The sequence below is a fragment of the Eptesicus fuscus genome, chromosome 22, assembly GCF_027574615.1.
Source record: "Eptesicus fuscus isolate TK198812 chromosome 22, DD_ASM_mEF_20220401, whole genome shotgun sequence".
NCBI classification, from domain to species: Eukaryota; Metazoa; Chordata; class Mammalia; order Chiroptera; family Vespertilionidae; genus Eptesicus; species Eptesicus fuscus.
The window spans coordinates 30,120,532-30,142,941 of record NC_072494.1 but is presented as its reverse complement, the minus strand read 5'-3'; the positions used below and the strand labels follow the sequence as shown (position 1 = coordinate 30,142,941).

At 44.8% G+C, this 22,410-nt stretch overlaps 1 long non-coding RNA gene across 6 annotated transcripts in view; it reads left to right on the top strand.

Moving 5' to 3' along the window:
* The window catches only part of LOC114233118 (uncharacterized), a 38,062-nt gene extending 19,068 nt beyond the window's left edge, over positions 1–18,994 (top strand). Inside the window, exons 1-4 of one of the 6 annotated variants that reach the window (XR_008555168.1) lie at positions 1,853–1,925; positions 2,037–2,162; positions 12,045–12,168; positions 18,705–18,994. This is a non-coding gene — a long non-coding RNA (uncharacterized LOC114233118). Of the gene's footprint in view, positions 1–1,852; positions 1,926–1,956; positions 2,163–6,810; positions 6,889–10,855; positions 10,929–12,044; positions 12,169–18,704 lie in introns of those variants that run through there. The other 5 variants (XR_003619265.2, XR_003619267.2, XR_008555167.1 and 2 more) reach the window with 5 other exon arrangements.
* Positions 18,995–22,410: the final 3,416 nt, after the last annotated feature.

The window sequence follows — 22,410 nt, the reverse complement described above, 5'->3', positions numbered from 1 at the left end:
ACTACTGTTAAATTAATTAAACAAGGAGGCCCTTAGACTGAGCTGACCCTAACATCTGTGATGGCCAATGAAAGTAAACCAAAATCTAAGCCTGTAAATGCCTCAAGGTTATGAAATCAAAACACTAAGGACAACCAGTCACGAAGAGCCAACTAGGCTTTAAGCTACAGCAATCAAATGATTTCCTTTCTTTGCTTCTGCACTTTCTCTGTGTGTCTTTCCCTGGCTCCTGTCAGAGAAGCGCTTCTAATCAATTTTTGCTCACATAAACTCTTAAAATTGTTAATATTGTTCATCTTATCTTTTAATACCGCGATGCTGTCTTTTCATTGAGGCTTCTTTTTGCTGACAACCCACCTCATACTCACTGCCTTTATCTCAGCCCTGGATCAGCAAGCAGCAGGGAGATGAGAGGGTGGGAGGGATGGAGTGAGTATCAGAGTCCTCAGATCTCATGAAAAAGAAACCCCTAGTTGGCTTCAGAAGAAACATTAAAATACTGTAAGAGATTCATAAGAACTAGAGTTGATCTGCACATTCTCCTAGTACCTAAGAATGACAAAAATGTACGGAGATTGCAAGAGTGATTTTTGTGGGCAAGAGAGGGAGGGTGAGAGGAAGGTAATGGGGATGAATCTGATGGACATGATACAAACACAGGTAGGGCCAACTACATAATTTTCAAAGTTCAGCGCAAAATAAAAATCCCACAGCCCTTGCTAAAAAAATAATTAGGAATTTCAAGATGGCAGCAGAAGAACATTAAACTAAATGTAGGGCCCTTCTGAGCACAGGTACCAGTGTGACTGCACAGTCACATGCCCACCCACGAGGCTGGCTCTGGCATAGGTGGCAGAGTCCGAAAGGCCCCAGGGAGTTTTTCTACAAGGCGATGCTTTACCAGTCTGTCTCTCACTTGCATTTAAGAGATACTCACATTTGCTCCTGGGAATTGTTACATATCTTATAGCTACTACCGACAACTTGGACTTCAGGTATCTCTGTGACCTTCTGGAGGGTCACAGAGATCAGCACTGCATAGTTTACGGATAGCAATGGTCTGGAGCCTTTAGGTCAACATGGGCTCTAGAGCCAGAATGCCTGGCTTCACATCCAGACTCTACTGCTTACTCGTTACCATGTAACCTTGGTCAAGTTACTTGACCTGTCTATGCTTCAGTTTCCTCATCTATAAAATAGGCTAATTAAAAGGATCTACCTCAGTCCTGGCCGTGGTGGCTCCATTGGGTGGAGTGTCGTCCCATACACCAAAAAGATTGCTGGTTCAATTTCCAGTCAGGGCACATACCTAGGTTGTGGGTTCGATTCCCGGTTGGGGGAGCTTATAAGAGGCAACTGATTGATGTTTCTTACATCAATGTTTCTCCCTCCCCCCACCTACCCCTTCCTCTATATCTAAAAATCACTAAACATACTAGTATCCTCTGGTGAGGATTTTTTTTTAAGTATCTACCTCATAGAGTTGTTTGAGGATTAAATCGGTTGGTATTTGCTGGCACATGGCAAACACTATAGGTATCTGTTAAAACAAACCCAGAGGTTGGAGCATGAAGGGCCCAGACACATCTCTGATAGTAGTGGTACCTGCAGGTTGAACACTGTTTTTTGCTCTTCTAGTGAAAGGAGGCTGTGCTTGGCATCCTCATCCTGTTCCCCAACAACGTACACAGTGGCCATTTACTCAATGAGTGTTTATTGAACACCTATTATATGCCAGGCACTTACTGAGTAAAGAGTTAGCCAGATATGGTCCTTGTCCTTAAGGTGCTGATTGCCGATTGGCCTGAAGAGGGCTCCACCTGCAGTCAGTCCTGCCCAGGTCTGGGGCCTGCCAGGCCTGGCTCCAGATGGGAGGAAGAAGAGATGCCCTCAGCCTGTTGCCCACCAAGGCAATACTGCAGCTAGTAAGCATGGTTTGACTGCAGTATCCTGATTCCCTGTTATCAATCTGCTTTGTAATGTTCTCTTTTGACCATCCCTTGCCTGAGGATTCATCATACCCCTCTAAAATCCAGCATATTATTTCCTGCACTGGAACCTAGACACCATAGCTTGAGTTTCAATACCTGCTGCGGGAACCCCAAGATGCTCTCAGCTGCCTGGCTCACCACCTTGGAGAAGCTCCCAGGATCTTGGACTAGGTAAAGCCCACCCTTGGTTAACCATAATTATGTCACATTAACCTTCTCGGGCTGGTGGAGGCCCATGTGTGCCCACCTCTCCAGTAATTAGCTCCCAACCTTGCCCTCTTATCCTTAACTCCTGGCCATCCCTTGACTATGAGCAGGTGTATGGATTTGGATTCCCATCCCACAACACTCAAGCCCAGGATCTGAAGGTTCCAGGCAGGGGAGGCTGTGGGGAGTCTTCGCCAATGTCAGTCTGACATTGAAACCAGACTCCTTCAACTAATAAATTAGTGTCCCTCTGCCAAGGTCTTTGATGGGTAGTTTGTGGCACTACGGCCATGGGAAGAAGAGGCGGGGTCATAGAGGTGGAGGAAGAGTGATGGATAGAGACACCAGCTGCTTTCCCAATGGCGCATTCCAACCCTGAGGCCATTTTGCTGCCGTTCTAGCCAGCAGCCTAGGGATACTGTCCAGTACACCACCATCCTGGCCAAAGACCTCCAGACACTGGACTCTTCCGGAAGCTAGTGATAAAAAAGAAGTGACAGGTGGAAGTCAAGGGACAGTTTTTCTATATAACCTTCTCCTTTCCCAGACCTGCATTTTAGAATTTCTGGAATGGTGACACTGAATAAAAGTTTCTCCCAGGTCACTCTGAAAGAAGCAATGTACTCTATATGAATTCCTCCCCTCGCACAGTAAGTCAGAGCTGCAGGTCCTGTTGATAAAGAATGATTGGGACAGCAGAGAACCAGACCCCACAAGGGTTACCCTCAGAAAATCAGGGAGGACTTTTGTATAAATGTGGGTTTACCTCTGAATCCTGTGGCCCTCGGCAGGGAAATGGAGCCCAGGCTGGGGAGGGACCAAGCAGGAGGACAGACAGTGGGGAAGGTGGCCAGGGCACAGGGCCAGGACCTTTTATCCTATGAGCCCATTGCTTCCCTACAAACTCCAAATATACAGCGTTCATCTTACAGAAACTCTGGGCTCCTGAGTGGGGGACAAATGGAGTCAGTCTTTAGGCTAAATTTTCTCTATAAACTAAGAGATTTTAAAACCATTGATGTTGCTGTCTTAAAGGACCAATAGATAAATCAGTTGCTCATCAATATCCAAAACCAAAGTCTGGTGAGGGAAAAAAGGGAGTAAAAGGTGTGGCTTCTCTAAAAGCATATTGTAGTTTAGTAGAATATTGTTAAAATTCTAGAAAATACAAAAAAAATGCAGGAAGAGAGAAGTAACAGTTTACAGACAATATAGGATACAGAATTTGGGGACTGGGTGGCAATCCTCTCAGGTGAGCTTGGTATTGATGATTGGGGAGGGTCTAGGGTCCTTGCACATTGTGAACTGCCCACTAGGTGACAGGTGCCGTGCTAAAAACTAGGAGTGCCAACCTGAGCACTGCATAGGCTCTGTCCTCACAGTCTGTGTGGGAGGCAGATGTGTGAACAGAGGATGGAGCAGAGCCTTGGAAAAAGGTGTGATGGTTGTGTGGCTGGGGAGCCATGGATGTCTGGTGATGGGGTGGTGGGGAGGGAGGAAGTAAGAGTATTTCTGGGAAGATGTAATCTTGAGCTGAGTCTTGAAGCCTCAGTTTACCCTGTGGACTCAGAGGAACAGCATTCTAGACAGGGAGAACAGCGAATGAAAAGGCATGGTCAGATGCCACATATTACAGAGAAGTGTGTGACTGGAACCAAGGATACATGTGAGGTGTTGCTAGCAGGTGAGTCTGGGAAAAGGGGGCAGGAGGAAGATCATGAAGGCCTTGTGCACCAAATAACTAGTGTGCATATTTATCCTGCAGGGGCTCGGGAGCCAGCCACAACTTCCCAGCAGGGGAGGGGTGGCTTCATGCTTACCATTAGAAGATCACTGGGAGAAGGGAGTCTCAGAGCTCAGAGAAGCCAGAGGAAGGGGAGCAGTGCTGGGGCCGGAGGTGGGGGCACTGAGGCTTTTAAGCAGGGAAATCAGAGCAGCTCATCCGACGCTCACAGCTGTGTGGTGTGCAAGATGGGTTCGAGGCAGGAGGACTGTTTAGGTCTAGGGAGACCTTTAAGGGAAAACGCCCTGTGAAAGCTGTTTATTTTAACAAATGAACTTTTGCATTGCACCATTTCTTTCCCCAGGAACACCTTTCATTTTGAGATTGTTAATTCTTCTTCACAGGAATCATCAAAGTTGACTTCAACTTTGTGTCTTCTGAGGGGCTGCTTCAGAGCTCGTTGCCCCTGGCCTGTGGCTAAGGGAAGGTCTGAGATAGTCACGATGGTGTGAATTTTCTAGAAATACTTTTGAGATCAGTTGGCACAATTGTGTTTGCTTAAAAAAAAAAAAATCCCAAGGGGCAGTTCCCAAATTCTGCACAAAGGGACCCTTAGCCCCACTGCCTAATGGTTAGTCCTGAGTTACTCAGAACATTGGAGGTTTTACGAGGTAGCTCTTTTCTCAGGAAAAGCTGGATTGCAGGAAAAGGGCACGGCAGAAAATGACTTTTGTTCTAATGCCCAATCCCTGGGAGACTGGTACTTGGAATGTTTACATCCTCCTGACTTTTTACATGATTTCTCCAACTCTTACATATTTCATACACCAAGAGCAAACCAGAACTTGACCCTGGTTATTGCATGGTGGGCCTGCCAGGCTGGCCGTGGAACTGTGGCTTTGCCATGTGCACTGGCCAGTTAGTCAGGAGACTGGAGCAGAGGGCAAGTCAGGTTGAAGTCATGGTTAAAATTCCTATAGAGGCCAATTGGCCGGGCACACCCTGCCCTCTGCTCTCTCTGGCCCAGGTCATATAGGGGTAGGAGGGTAAGGATGGCTCAACAGAGCCCAACCCCATTCTCTTCAATCACATTGCTGTCCTGAATGGGAGTCAGTGATTGGAACTTCAGACATGCTGAGACCTTGATTGAGAAACCCCCTGGGAAGCAAACACCATTGTATGTTGTAGCTGTGTGTTTTTCCAGCCTTCATTAGTGGCATGGAGCAGTGTTGATTGCAGCGACTTTACTCCTAAACAGAAAACGTTTTGTCTGCTGCTTCAGGCAAAACTATCCGCCTTACAGCTTCAGTTTGCCCCCAAACAGTTTTCCTTCCCCACTTCCTCTTTCTCGGCACCTGTGGCCTCTTCTCCCCTGGCAGCCCCTGGAGACCTTTCTTCTCCCTGTCAAAGCAGGAAAGGCTCTTATAAAGGTTGTTTGTACTCACAGGTTGACAGGTTAATGATTTCTGTCACTGTTACTGCAACGGGGCATTGCCTTTCAAGGTGTTTCCTGGGAGACTGGAGGTGGAGGATCACAGTTAGGAGTAGGTAGTCCAGAACCGGATCGCAGCCAGGTTGGTATGAGGCCCTGACAGCTGTATGATGTGGGGTAGGTACTTCACTTGCCAAGCCTCAGTTTCCCCTTTCTTTAAAGAAGAGCCCATAATGCAGTGTTGCTGTTAGGACCAAAGAAAAAAACTCATGCTAGTGCTCAGAATTTCCTGTCATATGATAACTGTTAGTTATGATTACTTCTTGGCTAATTGACACACAAATGGTTTTATTCTACTACAGTCCTTAGTATAACAGCTCACAAGTAGAGGGAATTTTAAATTTTATTTAATTATGAACATTTTCAAATGTGTAGGAAAGTTGAAAGAATAGTACAATGGACTCAAATCCCTCTCCCAGATTCTGCAATTGTTTACACTTTGTTGTATATATTTTTTTCAGAACATTTCAAAGTAAGATATAGACATGACCCCTGAATACTTTAACATCATCTCTTGAAAAATAAAGACAATTTCCTACATATACACAATAATCTTTATTATGCTTAAGAAAATTAATGATAATTCTCTAAATCACCTAATTCCTAATCAATATAAAAATTTCCCTCATATGTCTTCTAAGATATTTTTTCAAAGAAGATCCAATCAAAATTCTTACATTGGCCCTGGCCGGGATGTTCAGTGGTTAGAGGAGCATCAACCCTAAGACGGAAGGGTCACAGGTTCAATTCCCAGCCAAGGACACATACCTGAGTTGCAGGTTCATTCCCCAACCCCAGTTTCATTGCGTGCAGGAGGCAACCAATTGATGTGTCTCTCTCACATCAATGTTTCTCTCTCCCCTCCCTCCCTCCCTCCCTTCCTCCCTCCCTCCCTCTCACCCTCTGTTCCACTCTATCTAAAAATCAATGGGAAAATATTCTCGGGTGAGGATTAAAAATAAAATTCTTACCTTGAATGTAGTTGTTATATCTCTTCTCTTTTAATCTAGAGCAGTAGGTGTGAAAGAATTTTGAGAACTACATTGTTACTGAAATCAACTGCATGAACTGTTGGCTTCCACAGAGGCCCGCTGCGTCTGGCACATTTACTAAGACAGTCTCCCACCTACTTCCAAATCTGGTCTGTGTCTTCGGGAGACATGCTGCTTTCCTGGGAAACACCCATCCTCCTTGGCTTTGGGGAAGACCATTTTCTTCTATGACCTTCTTCCTTCTCATGCTCCTTTTCCCCATTTCCTGTCTTCCTTGCCTGAGCACTAGTTGGCTCCCCTTAGATCCTCTGCTAACTTTAATCTCTCCTTTTTCCCCCCCAGAGACAAGATTAATATTTGACAGTATTAAAAAAGTAGTCTAGAGCAGATTATCTTTTCCTACAGTCACACTCATTTTTCCAGTACCCTGGAAGTTACTACCATAGGATTTCCACCTTCAGTAATGAAGTTCCCGACCACACAGTAAGTCATGGGGAATGTACCCTCTTTGTTAGGAGAGATGCCATGGTGTCTATAAGAGATATGCTCTGCTGGAGGGAGAACACACATGTGGATTAGCTCCCATAGCCAGGAGGAGCTGTCCTCCAAACACAAGCAACAAAGTTTGGCTCAGGCTTTAGGGTAAAACTATTGCTTCTATTGGGTGTAGAGAGAGCAATGACTGAATTGGCTGGAGTAGACCAAAGTTTGTACAGTAAACTTCCTTCATGCCTTATATGTAATCCATATCTAAAATTTTGAGTTAAAACAAAATTTAGCAGGAAACATTTGTGACAACATGGATGGATCTTGAGAATATTACACCAAGTGAAATAAGTCAGACAGAAATGGACAGAAACTGTATGATTTCACTTATATATGGAATACAAAACAAAAAAGTAACAAATAAACTAACAACGCAAAACAAAGACAAGCTTATTGATCCAGGCAACAGAATGGTGGTTAGCAGAGGGGGAAGGGGGAAGGGGAGAGCAAAATGGGTAACGGGGGTCAATTATATGGAAACTAGACTTTTCGTGGTGAGCATGCAATAGACTATACAGATCTCAAATTATAATGTTCTACACCTAAAATATATGTTATTAACCATTGTTACCTCAATGAAATAAATTATTTTTTTTATTTATTTATTTGTAAATACATTTTTATTGATTTTGGAGAGGAAGGGAGAGGGAGAGAGAGATAGATACATCAATGATGAGAGAGAATCACTGATTGGCTGCCTCCTGCACACCCCACACTGGGGATCGAGCCTGCAACCTGAGCATGTGCCCAGAACCATGACCTCCTGGTTCATAGGTAGGTGCTCAACCACTGAGCCACGCTGGCTGGGACAATAAATTATTTTTATTAAGGCAAAGAAGATATAGGGAATGAATGTAAGAATCTCTAGATTATCTGCATGGTGGACTGGCTAATTTTCATTCTAGGCTGACCTCATTTATATGCTTCTCTGTTGTCTCTCCTAGCTGAGCATTTGGCTTCTATTCAAAGTACACAGGGCCATTTAATTATTAATCTGAGCAAAACATTATTAGGAAAGTTCAACTGTTGAGTGTATGTATATATGCACACATGAGGATACTTTTCTTGATTATCTGGCTGTTTTGTTTTTGCTATTTAGCTTTCTGGGACCCTGTTTCTCTCTACTTGTGGAAATACTTATAAGATGACTATGATCAACAGTGAATCCCTAAGAGCTTTTTGGTCCTGCTCCCCCTTTCTTGGATATGTGTGGAAATGTTTGCCAGCTGTGGAGGGCACACATACACAAGAAGAGTGACTGACCTTGACCTTTGAATGGACTGGGTATCTGTGACCAGGAAAAAGTTCAGTGTTTATATTTGATGATGGTTTTATGTCCTGCTGTGAGTAGAGAGTACTTTATAGGGCTTGCTGATGGCCCGGGGCTCCAGAAACCATCATGATTATTTAGCCAACAGTTATAATAAGTCTATAAACTCATCTTATTTTTATGTTAATAACATGGAGAGAAAATTTGGAAGATTAAATATAGAGAAAGATGAATTTTAGCTTCACTGCTCAGGACCATTGGGAATTCTTCTGCAGAATTAGATCCAGTCTTTTCTCATTATTTCCTTCTTCCTACATCTATCATTCTATTCTTTCTTCCTTTCTTCTTTTCTTTTTTTGTTTTCCACATTTATTGCATGCTTAGCACTTATTAGACTGTGTTAAGTGCTGGGAATACAGAGATGAATAACATGACCCCAGCCCTCCTTGAAGTTGGTTTTGTGGGAGAGGCAGACAATGGGTAATTATAGAAGTAAGCTCAGTGGAGGGGCCCCAAGCCAGCTTGGCTTGTGAGAGAAGGCAGGAAACTTCCTGGAAGAGATAACTGGACAATTGATTAGGGAGTGGGATTGAGAGAGGAGCAGGGCCCAAGGCCTTTACACAGCAGGTCAAAACCATTTGTGTAGTTTAAGAGCACTGGACAAAGGAATCAGGATGAAGGGCTTTGAGGACACGGGTTTTCCTTGGATAGATGACAACAGATTTTGATGTCACTGGGTCCAGTTGGGACCACATGGCAGGGTAGAAATGATGCCTGCTTCTACTCTGGGAAAGTACAGGTGACCCATCCATGAAATACTGGGTATGCTCCTAGGTGCCTTCTCAGATGGCTGACCCTAGGAAGTGAAAGTTAAAATGAAGGAAAGATCACCCTTTAAGGCCAATGCATGATATGTGCTCAGGGGTGAAGAGTTGTATAAGGGGAAGTGGGCAGGGGTAAAGAGGTATGGATGAAGATCAGTGCTTACCAGGGTGGGGTAATGAGGATTGGAGAGGTGGAGGAGGATTCTTGGCCTCCTAACAAACAAGGCCCAACTTGTGTTGCAAGTCTTACTGGGAGCTCAGGACTTGGGAGGAGTTCTTCTAGCCAGTAGTGAAGCAAGTGGCCACAATACTAGTTCTGATGCTCAACAAGGGCAGGGCCCTACATGGGCTGCTCCATGAGATACAGAAAGCAGACCTTTCACAATCTCAGGGAAGGTGAAATGGAGTCTACTGAGGGAAACTTAAGTCCTGATTCTTAGAAGTCTCAGCCTAAGAGTAGAAAGAGCACACATGAGCCAAAAAGACCCTAAGTATCATGACCAATCATATCAACTACAGCAATAGTAATAGCCACTGTATATTCAGTGTCTAACTGTGGCAGAGTGTTTCATGTCTATTTAATTTACCCTTCACATGACTATATAATCCTATATAATAAACGTGTCGTATGCAAATTGTCCCCTCGACTGGGAGTTGTCCGGGAGTTTGACCAGGGGGTGGGGCCGGCCGGGGAAAGGGAGGGAGACCCGGCCAGCAGCCAGCAGCTGCTAGGGACCCTACCAGTACACGAATTTTGTGCACTGGGCCTCTAGTGGTATATAATGATAGAAGGTATAATTCCCTCCATTTTATAGATGGGGTAATCAAAGTTTGGGAAGGTCAAAAGTAGAAAGTCACAGAATCACATTGGAGGCCAGGTCATAACTCTAGAGCCCCTGATCTCAACTGTTCTTCTTACTTTGAATACATATTCAGTGCAGCTCATCTTTGACCTGACTGTTGGACCACAGCCCATCAGAAATAGTGAAGTGGAGAGTCTAGAGACCAATGCACTGCATTTCTACAGCAATACTAATTTTATGAAGATGTATAATTTTAAAATTTCCATTTCTCTATTAGTGTAGTCTTAGTGTACTTAAAAATATTAGTATTAGTCAAGAGCATATGAATTAAGGAAGAAACTATGGATTCCTCTGAAGTCTCTTACTTGGTGGTTGTTATGAATTGAATGTCTGTATCCCTTCAAAATTCATATGTTGAGTCCTAATCTACAACATGATGGTATTTGGAGGTGGGACCTTGGGAGGTCATTAGGTTTAAATGAAATAATAACGATGGGGTTCCATTATGGGATTAATGCCCTTATAAAAAAAAAAGGAAAGACACACCAGAGTTGCCCTCTCTCCTTCCCTCTTCCCTCCCCTTCTCTTTCTCTCTTTTTCTTTCCTTTGCCTTCTCCCTCTCCATGTACACACCCTGAGGAAAGACCATGCAAAGAAACAGTGAGAAAGCAGCTATCTATAAGCTTGGAAAAGAGACCTTGCCAAGAACTTAACATGCCAGAACCTTGATCTTGGACTTCCCAGCCTCCAGAACTACAAGAAAATAAATGTCTGTTGTTTAAGTCACCCAGTCTATGGTATTTTTTATAGCAGACCAAATCAGTAGTTGATATCAGCAACTGGATGGACATGCTCCCTGTGAGTGTGTCCATGAACTAGATCCTCCTAGACAGAGGTTGTTGGCCATATCTTGAGACCCTCTCACTCTCCACATGAGATTTTGGTGTTCTTTTTCTCATAGGTTTTTCTGAATAATGTATGCAATGACTTTTACAAGACCTTCTTGGGAAAATTTATGAATTGCCTTATGATTCTTCACCAGATGAGATGTTGGGCACTGCCTGCCATCTGTAGCCCCAGGTGAATGAACAGGGAAGTTTGCAGGTGGTTCCCACAACTGAGAGAAGAGCCAGGATCTGCACAAACCACTGGATCACCGCCTTGCTCCTTGCTCCTTGCTCCTTGCTCCTTGCTCCTTACTCTGGGAGTCCTTGATAGGCCTCAGAGAGGCATACCTCAAGGGGCAACTACAGTCCCTCTGGACACACAGCAGACTCCCAATCCATGTGATCTTCCAGGGATTTGCCACAGAGAGCCTCGTGTGTTCAGAGAGACTGTAGCTGCAGCCCCTTGAGGTTGTGGAGAAACGTGTTCTATAAACACAGATGAGTAGAAAGCTGTGGCAATCAGGTCCTCCCTCTGCAGATAGTCACACTGCTTCTCCTCTGGGGGTGATCCATCAAATCCTCAAGTAGGAAGAATCTGAAAAGGTCATTTAGTCCAGCATTTCTTGGTCTGTTAGGTACGTGTGTTTCGCCTGAGAGTTTTGTTATAGGGGAGATTCTTATTCAGTAGGTCAAGGGTAGGGTCTCAGAGTCTGCAGCTTTAACAAGCTCCCAGGTGAGGTTACTGCTGCTGGTCCAGGAACCACACTTTGAATAGCAAGGATTTAGTCTATCTCTCCATGTCAAGGTGGGCTGAGTTTCAGTGACCATCTCTGCTGCAGAAAAGGAAATTCTCTTGTTTAGCAGCGTTCTTACCTTTTAGAAGTTCTTATTTAGCAAAGCCAAATTCCTTTAGTCAAGTCCATTGAGGCGATTTTGTCTAGCTGGAGACCCAAAGAAGCCCTCTGTCATATCATAATCCTTGGCTATTTAAAGACTACTAAGTCAGATCTATTTTTAAAAGCACTGCTTCTCTCTCTGTGTTCTTATTCCTGCATTATCCAGCCTGGTCAGGAGGAACGAAACAGTGGGACACTTTGCTGGAGGAACTGGCATTTGGAACATTCATGTGGCTGCTCATCCAATTGGAACATCCTCACACACCCAGACACTCTCCACTCTCAGTTCTCTGTAATAAAGGGGATGGCGGAAGTTATGGACGTCACAATCTGAAGAGAGAATGACAATCTCAATTTAACCTCTAACGTCATCACTACTCTTATCAGAACTTGATCATGGTTGTTGTTCACAGGTAACACTTGGCCTAGTTTGGGTTTTCTCCTTTCTCCCAGCTCAGAGCCCTGGAAGCAAGGATGCAGCCATCTACTGCGGACAAGCAAAGGAACCTGAATAACCGACAACATGAATGAGAGTCGGTAGGTTGTACTTTAAGTACCCAATAATCTGTGATAGGTGCCAAGTCAATTCCGCTTCTGGTTTTTTTAAATTTATGTTTAAGTTACAGTTGACATACAATATTATATTAGTTTCAGATGTACAACAGAGTGATTAGACATTTATATAACCTATAAACTTCCACCTCTGTTTTAATCCCCCTGACCTCTGCCTTCTTTCTGCCCCAGAAAGGTCTGCCATCAGCTTTTTTGCTCTTTTCTGTGACTTTCGATCAATGTATTTCCTCTTCCGGGGGTGCTTGTATTATAAACCTTTCTCTCTGTCCTTCGTTAAAGAGGCTAACCGTCTCCTGGTGACAGGTTTTGTTACTTACCTGCCTGGAAGGTTGCTGCAGACCTTGCCCACAAGTAAAGAAGCTGTGACCACATACAGGTTCACACGGACATCCTCGGGGGAGGGACGGACTCTTCCAGTGGAGAGTGAGGTTTCCAGGAGAACCTGTGCATTTTGCAAAGTGCAAGAGTATCGAGAAGTTTGCTGTTACTCTGACCCCACCCTCTGCAGAGCATCCTTTGTCACTTCAAGAAGGTAAAATGAGACAATGAGAGCAGAGGGCGAGATGGTGACTTCTCCTGATTTATTCTGACAGCCAGTGTGTAGGGTGCTCGGAATGGGGAATATGACTCACCAGCCTTTTCATGACTCTGGGCCCAGGATTCACAAGTGTTCCAAAATTAGCAAGCAGCCTTGTACACCCACAGAGTAGTAAGACACTTCCCTGTGGAAACGCTCAATCAATGGGTAAATATATGAAGAAAGGAAAGGTTAAAAGAGTTATAGATTATTACAGCCGGGAAAATCTTTCTGGAGAACATAGTTCTCTTTGCTTCACCATTTATTATCTATCATTCACCTATTCATAATTTTTTAAAATATATTTTTCTTGATTTCAGAGAGGAAGGGAGAGGGAGAGAGAGATAGAAACATCGCTGATGAGAGAGAATCATTGATTGGCTGCCTCCTGCACGCCCCCTACTGGGGATCGAGCCTGCAACCTAGGCTTATGCCCTTGACCAGAATCAAACCCGCGACCCTTCAGTCCGAAGGCCGACACTCTATCCACTGAGCCAACCCTGAGCATCGTTCCTGTGTCTAGTACTACTCTAGGTCTGAAGAAGTCAGTCCTTCCTCTCATGGAATTAATAATTCAGTGGGGGACCCTGGGCAAGTGACTTAATCTCTTATAGTTTCCTCATCTGTAAAATGGGGATATAATGTACTTGATTCATTGGAATATATATATATATATATATTTGGAGTGCCTGACACTTAGCAGCCATTAACTGTTAGTTGCTGGCTTCCATTGAGAAACAACTTGTGTTGGACTATTGGTGTCCTGATGCGCCTGTTGGTGCCATTGTTAAATCTCCCCCCTGGGAGTTTAGGGCCTCAGCAATGCCATAGCTGGAAACTTAACTCCAATGGCGATGGGACCAGAGATGCTAAGTTCAGCATAAGCCTCCTCCCCCTTGGACAAACCTTGTCCTCACTCCACTTGATTTAAAAGGAACTGGATAATCAATTAGTGCTTGATGATGATAGTGAAGAAGAATCTGTGTAAAGTATAACTCAATTTTATAGTCATTTATTTCACAAACTCAACTTCATAGTCATCATTCATTTCCTCTTCAGTGTGGGGAACCACCTAATCCACCGCACAATGAAAATTAAGTCCGGGAATGCCAAGATGTGTCACTGGTTGTACTCCCACAGCCAGAAAGGGGAAAGTCAGATTGCAAAACCAAAGTCGCCTGCCTCAGCTGTTAAACCCTGCTGCCTCCCGGGCCTGCAGACTCTCTAGGTCTCAGTCCCTTCCCTGGTCACTGCCTCGATGAGGTTTTTGGACACCTGCAGGCATTGACAGTTTCTGGTTTTGAGTGCTCACATAAAGCTCCTTACAGGTTATCTGTAAACACAGTCTCGCGGTATTATCATGATGTGTCTGTGAGTTTCTTAATAATCCTATCTGTTTCTATATTCCTGGTGACCCTTCCAAGAGCTCCTTCAGGTTTGGGAGAGATGGGGCAGGTCCTCTGACCTATCCCAGTGAGGACCCTGCTGGTGGTGATGGTCGGGGGTCAGCAGGCAAAACCATCCTTTCTTTAAGTGCCTGAAATAGCTCTGCCACCAGCTGGTCACTCAGTCCTATTAACAAGGGGCAAAGTCTTCTTTATCAGTCGGGGAGAAAGGCTTTAAACATACACTAAAGACATAACTGTTGCTTTAAGTAGCTTTGATTCTAGAATCTTAACTGTCTTGAGCTGAAGATAGTTTGAAGCTGAGCAAGGGGCGGGCGGGGAGGGCGGGCGGAACTCAGCAGAGAGAGAAGAGGAAAAAAACTAGATGGCTTGGAAAGTAAGCAGGGAGGGCGAGAAAAGCTTTGATATTTTTCCATTTGGAGGTTTGGCTGCATTTGGAGCCATTTTTTCAGCTCTGCTGGGTTCACCTTTTTAAAAGGCACGCTGCTCTGAGATTAAAATGGGCTCACCAGTCCTGCTAATGGGTGCGGTTTGAAAGTGGCAAAGGAGCAGGGAATCAGAGGCCTGGCTCCTTGGCTGTGCCTGGCACTCCCTCCAGCAGGCCCGACTTGCACATCCCCAAGCCCACTCAGCATCCTCCTGTCCTTTTTCACAGTCTTCTCTCCGTGTCAGCATGTCATGGGGCCAGTCAGGCCGGCTGGAAATTCACCACTTGTTAATTTTGTGACTTGAACATATTTAGCCTCTCTGAGCTTCAGTTTTCTTATCCATCAAATGGGTCCACATGAACCGCTCAGCTATTAGAGTAACTGTGAGGATTAAACGTGCACCTGCACACGTGACCGTACTGAAATGTTCACTGAAAAGCCTTTGAGTAGGGAGTAGGTGCCTTCCAGGTGTGCCACTTAGTAGCTGTGGGGCCTGAGCAAGTTACTTAATTCCTGTGCCTCCGTTTCCTCATCTGTAAAATGGAGGTAATATTACCTATTCCACTGATTTGGGGTAATGATGAAATGGGCTGATATGTATAAAACACTTGGAATAGTAATTGGCAGGTGGTATGTGCTATGTGTTAGCTGTTAATGTTGTTATTGTGATGAAACGTACCAGCATATGCTTGGCACAGAGAAATACTAGCACCTTTAGTATGATACCTTTAGTACGAAACTTGCTGCTGGACCTCTGTAACTCCTTCCTCTCTAGTTGTCCTGTGTAGCTGAGCTTCCCTGCAGCTAATATGATGCTGGGGCTACATGAGCTGCTCAGCCATCAGGCATTTTAAGGTCCAGGTTTGGTGGCCCAGGTAGGTCAGCAGGTAGGGCCCAAGGGAGACTAAAGGGGTGAGAAGGACCAACAACTTTCACTTCCTTCCTTCCATTATTTGTCCAGGGCTCTAGCCTCAGGGACACCCCAGAAAGGGGAACCAGTGTGCTGCCTTCCTGGAGGGAGGATTCCCCAAAGCAAATTGCCCTCCCCGCACCCCCTACATTTTGTCAACTCAGGCACATGCCAGAGGAGGCCGTGGGTTAGCTTTGGTGAGGATGTTTTTCAAAGCCTTCAAACTGAAGTAGAATATAATTACTTCCAGTCCCAGGAATTTGCTCTGCACACAGCGCTAAGCTCCCACTTGCCTGGGAAAGCTGCTGGTGCGTTGCCATCCAGGGAGAACTGCTTCGTGAAGGCTGCGGAGGGGGCGGGGGAGCTGGGCTGCTGGCCCAGCTGACCACTCTGCTGGTCCAAACTGGCTGTGCAAGACTGCATGGAAAATACTCTCTCTCCAGTCCGCAGAATCACTCGCGTATTAGGCACTGAGCCTGCACAAGGCACAGTGGAGGGCACAATGGAACCTGAGGTAGCCCTGACCCTCAAGGAGGTCAGGAATCTGGTGGAAGAAACAGAAGTCCTTAAAGAGTAAACTAATAATAGCAGGATATCTGAAGTCATCAGCTTGTCCTTGCAGATATCAGTGACCTGTACGACTCTTTAAATTCCTGAGATACTAGGTAGAGCAAACCCTACCAGCAGAGGCAAAATAACCACATCCACTGTATACTAGGCACCCTTCTAAAGGCCTTTATAGCTATCATTCCACTTAGTTTCACAGTAGCCTTTTGTAGCAGGCCTTGTCCTTATTTTTCCTATGGGGAAACTCAGGAACAGAGAGGCTAAGGGACTAGCTTAAGGTCACACAGGTAAGAAGCTACAGAGCCAGGATCCAAACCCGGCCTCCCCAGCTCCAGAGACCACAGCTTTGCCCTCCTGGTTAAACTGCCATGATCCAGGGAGGATGAGCCCTGGGAATCACACAGGAAAGGATCCCTTCTTCTCTCAGGTTGTGGAGAACCCACTGGTTACTTTGGTTCACGGGGATTATCTTGCCTGCCCTTCTATGGAGGCTGCTCATAGGCATTCAGCACCCTCAGGGAGAATCTGCTGAGCCCCGTAGTCCACCACCTAGGAAAGAAATCCCTCTCAGGGCAAAGATCTCCTGCCAGGCCCCTCATAGGCTTTTGACCAGCCTCCAGATGGCTGCCTTTGGGGAGGAGACGATGCCAATCCAGTTGTGACCAGGGTGGTGAGCGGTCATGTGGTACAGAGGCATCAAATAGCTCCCTGCACCTGAAAGAATCTGACTAACACATGAACCCACCAGGAAGGGGTGTGACTGCTCTGCATGCTTAATCATACTGATGCTCCTGGCTACTCACTCAGAAGTCTTAGAAAACACACACACACACACACACACACACAAATATATATGTACATATGTTTGTACAAAGTATATTTCTAAGGTTGTTTATAATAATCAAATATAAAACTATACAGCCATAAGGGATTGGTTAAATAAATTAAGGTGCACCCAAACATCAGATTATTAGATATTAGTAAAATGAATGCTATACGTTTATTAACATAGATGTTTTTAGTATGTTGTTAAGTGTCAAGATCAAGTTTAAAAACAAAATGGATATTCTGATCCTATTATCATAAGAAAAATAAATATGCATGTATAGAAAAAATTTAATTTATAAGCACAAAATGTTGACAGAGGCTACCTTTGATAGAGAGTATTGGAGATTCAGTTCTTTCCTTTATACTTACTTATATTTTCTATAATAAACATCTATTTCTTATATAATAAACTTTTATGTATTTTAAAAAGCTAATGGTAGCCCTCGCTGGTTTAGTTCAGTGGATAGAACATCAGGCTCGGGTTTGATTCCGGTCAAGGGCATGTACCTCCGTTGCAGGCCGGATCCCAGGGGCACGTGCAGGAGGCAACCAAATCAATGTGTCTCTCTCACATCGATGTTTCTCTCTCTGTGTCTCTCCCCCTCCCTTCCACTCCCTCTAAAAATCAATGGGAAAAATATCCTCGGGTGAGGATTAACAAAAATACAAAAACAAAATATACAAAAAGTTAATGATATGTTAGAAATAAGCTTAATTTTGTAAGAAGAATCATTTTACCTTAAATATGAGGGGGAAATATCTGAATTTCTTGTTCTCTTTCCTCCTTGTCCCTCCTGCAAATAGTTTTTATTGTGGAGAATGATTCCAGGCCAGTAATTTACCATTAGGAATGGCATATGAGAGCTAGGAGGGATTTTAGAGACCAGCCAGCCCAACTCCTTATTTAACAAGTTGGGGAACTGGACCCAGAGGCTTAGCTAGTCTTCTAAGGACTTGGTAGAAAAACCTCAGCTGGAATCCAGGTCCTTGGACTCCCAGTCCAAGCCTTTTCTACACCATCATGCCAGGCCATTGCATTTGCCCCATCGACATACAGAGCGGATTAGAATAATTTAATGTGGAGGTGACAACTCTAAGCATAGGAAAGGCTGTTAGGTTGACAATGGTCGGTCACTGTTCTTCAGCTCTACTGAGAGGCAAACATGGAAGTTGGGTTTAACTCACTGGAGCTCTGAAGACCTTGTAGTGGGTGGTGAAAAGATAACTCTTGCACTCTCTTCTGGAAATCTCCTATCTGGAAAACTCATATGTGATTCCACATGAAGGCAGAGGCCAGTCCATGAGTCTTTTCCCCAGATCCCTTTCTCATCTTCAGTAGTTGAGTCATAAATGCAACTTGGGATATTTTCACTCTTCTTCCCAACACTTATCTTTTAGGTGAGCAGAGTAGTGACAGTAATTCAAAGTCAGCATGCCATAAACATTACTCCTAACCCTTTCTGAAACCAGGTTTGAGAAGCTGCACCGATAATATTGCTTTTTCAACCTCCCTAGAGAATTCTTGGCATTGGCACTACTGTATTAACGAAGGCGTTTGGTTGCACGCATCAGAAACCCCACTTGAACTAGTTTAGGCAAAAGAGGAATTGTATTAGCTAATAGAATCCAAGGAAAGGTTGGGTATCCGAACACAGCAAAGGTCAGGGATAGGAGATAGGCCTTGGGAACCACAAGGAACAAGGACCTCAGTGCCAGGCCTTTGTCTCTGCCTCTCATTCGTGTTTCTCACTAATGGTTGCTTCAATTCTCTTTCACTGCGACAGGCTGACTCCAGTTTCCGTGGCCATATTTTTTATCTGACAGTTTCCATCACCAGATGATCCCTCACTTGTCCCAAGTTAAGAAATCCCATGGGAGGGCCAGTACGCTGGGCCATCTAAGAACATGACAATTCCAACAGGAACACATTGTTTGGCTAAGAAGAGAAGCATGTCCCTGAAGACTGGGAGGTATTTGCTGAGACAAGGATATCCCCTACCCTCTCCTTAGAGGTAATGAGTTTGAAGAGACTGAACAATTAAATGATGAGTGAAATCCTGAGGGAGTCCAAATAAAAATCCTGAGCATGGGATGTGCCTGACGAGGGACACCTTTTTTTACAGTGATTGACATCCTGAGGGGGGTGGGGAGGGGAAACTAGTAAATCTGTCCTTGACTGGGCCCCCAAAGAGGCACACCTGGATATTTTAGGACCTGAGACAAGTTTCCGAAACTATGCTCCCCCTTTCCCAGCCCACTCTTCAGAGAACTAAACCATGGGGGTAACAATCCTGTAATTTTAACTGTATTTATAAATCCCTGATCCTTTATGCAGTGCTTTTTTTCTACTCTGTGCTTAGTTTGAATGTTGCTATTTTCACAGAGGAAGTCAGAGGAAAGAGGCTATAATTATAGGTCAAACACCAGCTCCGGAAGCAGGGAAGGCAGCAGAGCGCCTATGGCTCCCTGCCCTCTTCCGGGTTGCACCCTGGACATTTCCCCCTTTCCTTGGGCCTAGGTCAGGCCTTTGTGTCTTTATCCTCATATCTTTTCTCCCTTTTGTTTGCCAGTCCAGCATATCACGAGACAAAAAGGGAAAGTTTGAGCTAAAAGCCAACAAATTAAAAACCGCACGTTGCTTGGGCAGGCCTGCCTCTTGGAGATAATTCAAGTGGAAAAGAAAAGGAAAAAAAAAAAAAAAAAAAACATTTCAGGTCATTGGCCTTTTTAAACAGACCGCCGGCAATATTTACTCCTCCTGAAATAGCACAGTCACATGAAATAAAACCGTGTTCGGTAAAGCCTGCAAAACAAAAGGACAATTTACAGGCTGGCACGCTCACTGAGGGCCCTCTGTGTGCAGCCGGCCCAGGGCCTCTGCTTCCTGGCTCTCCTGGCCACCTTCTGCCCAAGGCCTCTGGGAGATCCATCAGGGTCAAGGTCAGATTGCCTTGGAGACCCTCCCAGACGTTTTTGCCCTCAAATAACTTAGAAAGATAACCAGAGAATTGAGAGCAGGGCTGCGACAAGGTTGTCATAATACCCGGGCCTGGGAAGTGCAGGGTGTGGATCTCGCAGGAGCAGCTACCAGTGGTGCCCATCACCCTCCAGCATAGTCAACTCTGTTTCCTGTCTCTCCTTTACCTCTTGCTTCTTTCTTTAAAAAAAAAAAAAAAATATATATATATATATATATATATATTATTGATTTCAGAGAGGAAGGGAGCGAGAGAGAGATAGAAACATCAATGACAAGAGAGAATCATTGCTTGGCTGTCTCCTGCACGCCCCACACTGGGGATCAAGCCCACAGCTCAGGGAATCGAACCGTGACCTTCTGGTTTGTAGGTTGACACTCAACCACTGAGCTACACTGGCCAGGCTACCACTTACTTCTTTATCTGTTACCCACCCACCCACTCAGGTCCAATTCCTTCATTTTGCCTCTCACCCTTTCTTCTATTCCTCTTTTGTCTTCTCTCCTTACCTCTTAATTCTGCTCGGGCCCCTCATGGACCTTTATTGCTAAGTCCTGCTGTACGCCCTGAACAGGAGTCTGGCGGCAGGTTAATGAGTGTGATGTCAGGCCAGGTCTGCAGTCCAGGCAACTCCCAATGAGACCCAGATTTCCTGAGGACTCGGGGAACGTTCTCAGCCTCACTCTTTGAAACTTGTCAGTTGCCCAGGATTCCTTTAAAAAATAATAATAAATAAAAAAGCTATTTTAAAAAAATAATTTGCTGTTTGTGAGCACATTATGTTTGTCAAAGCCCTTCCACATTCATTGATTTAATCTTTACATCAACCTTGGGGTGTGGGCAAAGCCATTGAGGAAATGGAAAAATAAAGAGATTCAGACATATGCCCAACACAATCGGAGAACCGATCTCTGTTCCCTCAGCTTCTATGCACATAGAAAAAGAAGAAAGTGTCGCCCATTCCGGATGTCAGAGAGGGACTCTTCTAGCATCCATGGTGAGAAGTAAGTTAGCCTGAGTCCCTGGCTTATCAAATGTTGACCACTGACTTTGTCACCTGGAACCTGAGAAAGTCCATGTCCCTGAGTGTCTAAGTTTCCTTCCTTTACAGCCACAATCTAGCACGTACTGCCTTCATTTCCCTTTGCACTTGCCAAGGTATGTAGAATAAGTGTGGAAGAGTAAGGCAGATGTGTACAATGTCCTCCATCTTTTCAAGCATTTAATGGTTGTAATAAAAATTACCTTTAGGGCTTCAATGAAGTCTGTCCACTGATCTGTTGATTGATCAATCAATCTATCTAGTATATCCTATCAACAAATATTGAGTCTCAGTACCGAGTTATATGCTAGATTCTGATGTTTGTGGGGAAAGGAGACCCGGAGGAAAAGAGTGTGGCAGAGCCTATGGGTGTCCATTTCTGACAGCCAGCACCTTTGTCTCTTTGTCAAAGGGCTGCTCTCCGGCTGCAAGGATGCCCTTCACCTGGGGTCCTTGAGAGCTGCAGGGCCTGGACTACACACACCTGGGGAGCAGACCTCAACTGATGACTGTCAGGTGCAGGTTCAAACACCCGACTCGGAGGCCTGACGTGCACTGTTGCTCCCCTGTGGGCTGAGCTGCAGTTACCCCTGTGGGACTTCACTTGCGATCACTCCCTTTTTTAGCGTCCATGCTACTTTCCCACACCCCTACTGGTTTTTCCTGGGAACACAACCTCAGAAATCACTGTCACTCCAATTCTTGTGGTAGGATGTGCTTGTTTTGTCTTGGGCTCCTTCCCACCCTGGTCTCTAGGGTCAGAGTGAATGAGAGAGATGGGGAAGCTGACAACCAGGCCCTCCTCCAGGTGCCGGAGAGGGATGTAGCTACAAACTGAGGGCCAGGGGACAGGGCAGCACTCAGGCAGGGAGGAAGACCATGTCCCCAAGTCTGTACAGGGTATAGTTCAAGTGTGAGGAGGGAAGGACAGATGGGAACTGAGTGTCTTGACACCTTAGGGCAGGGGTGGGAAACATCCGGCCTGGGAAATCATTTGGTCTGGCCCTGCCAAGGCATTAGGGGTGAGTTAATTAAATGTTGGACCAAATATAGCAGGTTAATTTTTTTTTCCTTTTTTCAAAATTAAATTTATTGGGGTGACATTGATTAATAAAATTACATAAGTTTCAAGTATACAATTCTATATTACATCATCTGTATGTTGCAATCCGTGTTTACCACCCAAAGTCAAAACTCTTTCTGTCACCATATTTTGACCCCCATACCTTTACTTCCTCCCTCCTCCCTCCCTTTCCCCTCTGGTAAATACCATACTGTTGTCTAGCTATGAGTTTTTTTGTTTTGTTTTGTTTTAAAAAAATATTGTCTATCATTTTTTTTTAAATATATTTTTTAATTGATTTCAGAGAGGAAGGGAGAGGGAGAGATTGGAACATCAATGATGAGAGAGAATCATTGATTGGCTGCCTTCCTCATGTCCCCTACTGGGGATCAAGCCCGCAACCCACA